Source organism: Cynocephalus volans, chromosome 16, assembly GCF_027409185.1.
Source record: "Cynocephalus volans isolate mCynVol1 chromosome 16, mCynVol1.pri, whole genome shotgun sequence".
Taxonomy (NCBI): domain Eukaryota; kingdom Metazoa; phylum Chordata; class Mammalia; order Dermoptera; family Cynocephalidae; genus Cynocephalus; species Cynocephalus volans.
Window position 1 is genome coordinate 11,676,779 of NC_084475.1, and position 4,549 is coordinate 11,681,327.

A 4,549-nucleotide genomic window follows, 5' to 3' on the forward strand; every position below is an offset into this window, starting at 1 on the left:
AAAAAACAAAAAACAAACAAAAAAAAGAAACTGCACACAGGTGAGTAAAATGACTTTAGAGAAATGCAAGAAATTCTGTATTGCTAAAGCTTAAAGTACCAGAAAAAAATTGGTAAGGAAACTCGATCAGTTACCAGAGGGGCCTTACTTGCAAAGAAGCTAGCAAATAAAATTCCTTAAAGGGATATATAAGGTAAAAATAAGTTGCAGATATAAGGGTACTTTAAAAAGTTCATGGGAAAATAGAATTACAAGATAGTATTGCTTTCCAGACCTGGCTGAGCAGGAGGCACCATCATGGGAGTCAAGGACAGAAAGATTCAGCTCAAGGAGCCCAGAGCCAGGACATCTACCTAAGGCAGTTGGTCAAGCCGTACAGGGTTCTGCCCAGAGGAACCAACTCCACCTTCAACCAAGTTGTGCTGAAGAGGTTGTTTATGAGTCTCACCAACCAGCTGCCTCTGTCCCTGTCCCGGATGATCTGAAGATGAAGCTTCTTGGGTGGGAAAACAAAACGGCTCTGGTTGTGGGGACCGTAACAGATGATGTGCAGGTTCAAGAGGTGCCCAGACTGAAGGTGTGTGCACTGTGCATGACCAGCTGGGCTGCAGCTGCATCTTCAAGGCCTGGGGCAAAAATCCTTACCTTCGATGAACATTGGGGAACAGATATACCTTCTACTTGATGATTTCCATTCCTCTGGGTATATTCCCAGCAGTGGGATAGCTGGGTCGTATGGTAGATCTACCTGCAATTGTTTGAGGAACCTCCATACCATTTTCCATAGAGGCTGCACCATTTTGCAGTCCCACTAACAACATATGAGAGTTCCTTTTTCTCCGCAACCTCGCCAGCATTTATCACTCTCAGTCTTTTGGATATTAGCCATCCTAACTGGGGTGAAATGGTATCTCAGTGTGGTTTTGATTTGCATTTCCCGAATGCTGAGTGATGTTCAGCATTTTTTCATGTGTCTGTTGGCCATTCCTATATCTTCCTTTGAGAAATGCCTACTTAGTCTTTTGCCCGTTTTTTAATTGGGTTGCTTGTTTTTTTGTTGTAAAGTTGTTTGAGTTCCTTGTATCTTCTGGATATTAATCCTTTGTCAGATGTATATTTTGCAAATATTTTCTCCCACTCTATTGGTTGTCTTTTCACTTTGTTAATTGTTTCTTTTGCTGTGCAGAAGCTTTTTAGTTTGATATAATCCCACTTGTTTATATTTCCTTTGTTTGCCCGTGCTTTTGGGTTACAATAGCTAAGAGCTGGAACCCGCCCAAATGTCCATCATCAGATGAGTGGATACAGAAAATGTGGTATATCTACACAATGGAATATTACTCTGCTATAAAAAAAGAATGAAATGCTGCCATTTGCAACAACGTAGATGGACCTCGAGAGAATTATATTAAGTGAAACAAGTCAGGAACAGAAAGAGAAATATCACATGTTCTCACTTATTTGGGGGAGCTGAAAATAAATAAATAATACACAAATAACCGGGGGTGGGGTGGGGGATGGAAGAAGACACAACTATTACAATTCTTTGAAGTAGATAGACAAGCAAACAGAAAGGAGGTTGTTGGGAGGGAGGAGGGAGAGGGAGGGGGGAGGGAGGTTTGGATAATGGGCCACAATAATCAACCACATTGTATATTGACACAATAAAATTAAATTAAAAAAAAAAAATCCTCACCTTCCACAAGCTGACTCTGGATTCCCCTAAGGGCTGTGGCACTGTCCTGCTCTTTGGTCCTCACAAGGGCTGAGCAGTGTCCTGGCACTTTGGCAAGACCCCGGGAACCCTGCACAGTCACCCCAAATCCTATGTACGTTCCAAGGGACGGAAGTTCGAGCATGCCAGAGGCCGACGGGCCAGTTGTGGCTGCAAAAACCAAACCTGGATCCTGCCCTGTTATTAAAAAGATTCTGGAGGCTGAAAAAAAAAAAATAGTATGAATCCTTCTATGAACTTTTTGAAGTACCCAATAAGAAAGAAATGATGGTGCACCACTTCTGAATGTTATTTATTTTTAAGATAATGTTGTAGAAAAAAATTAACACACATTTATTCCAAACAATTTGGAAATTTCAATATCAAAAAGAAAATACACATTCATCAGCCAAAAAACAACCAGGATGGAGGTTGAGGTCTGAGGTCTGGGGGGGGGGTACTTCCTTCCTACTGTTTTTCTTTTATATGCATATTTAAGCTTTTCTTTCTTTCTTTCTTATTTTTATAGTCATTTTAGTATTACAGAGAAATGGAGCAAAAATGTATAGATAGATCCCATATTTTCCCCCCCACACATGTTACATGAGTGTGGTACCTGTGTTACAATTACAAATCAATATTGATAAATTATTATTAACTTAATTTTACAGTAGGGTTCCCCCTCTTTGTGCGGTACAGTTCTATGAAGTTTAGCATGGTGAAGGTGAAGATTAGAGTTAACAGACTGATGAGTCATTCTAGAATTTTTTAAGTAACCAATAAGAGCAAATTCACAAGCTTAAGATATGAATACTGTCACATATATAATTTTATTAATTACTCAATTGAACTTCCTGTCTGGCAGAAAATTTATACTTTTCCCCTTGATGAGCCCCCTATTGCTGTAAGAATTAAACGGTAGTGTTATGTATATACTTATGTATGCATCTATCTATCTACCTATGTATTTATCTGTCTTTTCTCTTAGGTTGTTTTTGGCACCTCAAATTGTCCAAAAATGGCAATGCTTTTTCTGCCTAAAAAGAATTATTTCTAACTCCAAATGCTGTATGAAGACCCAGAGAGAGAGAGAGAGAGATCTACAAAATCAGATGTTTGCTAGTGCCTTTGCTTTAGTTGATACTCTCAGGGTTACCCCTGCTGATCTATTCCCTGGAGTTGTAAGGGAGCTCAGGCAGTGTTCCCAAATGACAGATCTCTTGGTTCACACTGTAATGGCCATCTTTCTTTTTTTTTTCTAGGCATCCTCTCAGCCACGATGGACTTTCCAGAAGTCCTTCCAGTCTTAGATGCAGGCTGTGCAGAAATCAATATTTTCTAGCACAGCCGTATACTATGCTGACACTAGCCATCAATGCTTAGACATTTGTGTAGATCTTGGAGGACCAGCTCTGAATGCCTTCCTCCTTGTGAGCTTCTCATTAAGAACCTTGGTTTCTTTTTCCCACCAGCAGTTCTCTAAGTCAGGGCAATTCCTCCAGACTCTCCTAACTAAAAATCTCAGGATGTCTAAATTGGGATCTCACTGACATCAGCTCCAGAAGACTCTAGGACCCTCACATTCATCTATCTGTCTCCAGGTCACTGAATACTAAAGGGGATACCAACTTCCAAAGTATCTATTTTACTCTTCTCTCAGTATATTTGAAGCTTGGCTGTGCAAATATACAGAGGAGGTAAAAATTAAAAGATAACCTTTGATTTTGGTCCAAATTTGAGAATCACTATACCCACCAGTAACAACTATAACAATGAATATGAATTCATTTTTAGTAATGCAAAGAAGACACAAAATCACATATAAACATTTTAAAAGAGAAAAAGGATTATATCCATAACACCCCTTCATCTTTACCATGCAAGCTAATCACAGCAGTGAAATCTCATTATATGCACATTCAAGAGTAGGGGAGTCTATAGGGGCTTACACATATGGGATTGGGATAGTAGGGTTATATTAGTCCGTTTCTGTTGCTTTTAACAAAATACTACAGAACAGGATGATTTATAAAGAAAACAAAATTTATTGCTTACAGTTTCTGAGGCTGGGAAGTCCACAGTCCGGGGAACACAGCTGATGAAGGCCTTGTTGGTGGCGACAGTGACGGCAGGGTATCACATGCAAAAATGGTGGGGCAGAGAGAGAGAGAGACTAACCTCACTCACTCTCTTTTTAAAGCCCTCAGAACCACTCTCATGACCACCAATTTTAATCCATTCACTGTGGCATAGTCCTACAATCTAATCATGTCTTCAAGGCCCCACTTTTTAATATCCAGAATAGGATTTCCCACGCTCAACAGTTTCAGTGGGGACCAAGTTTTTAATACATAAAACGTGGGGGACACAATTCAAGCTTCAGTGAGTTTTGGGGGATATAATTCAGTCCACTTTAAGGGGTCATTTTAGAATTCTTCCTACTACAATATTTACATCTTTATCTATAGCTTTATATCTACCTGTCTATTTTAACTATCATCGATTTGTTTTTAAGTATTATCAATTGATTTCATTCTAGAGAAAAATAATAATAATAATTGGCACTATTACTTCCTCCCACCTCTTCCTTCTCTCTCCCATTTTAATTGTAATTATTTTTAACTTATTAGAGTTTCTCATTTCATATTTTATTTTTAAGCCAAAATAGTCTTAGTTATATATTTAAATAGAATTAATGCTTACTAGTAAAATTTTCACTGTTTCTCCTCTACTTCTAACTTTTTTATGTTGATTTTTTGTTTGACTGGATATAAGCATCAAGAAGTATATGTGTGTGTGTGTGTGTGTGTGTGTGTCTATGTGTACATAATACAC

The 4,549-nt window shown here is 38.6% G+C and overlaps 1 pseudogene; it reads left to right on the forward strand.

Annotated features, from left to right (window-relative positions):
• Positions 1 to 297: 297 nt before the first annotated feature.
• On the forward strand, positions 298 to 1,922 carry LOC134364445 (large ribosomal subunit protein eL18-like; annotated as a pseudogene).
• Positions 1,923 to 4,549: the final 2,627 nt, after the last annotated feature.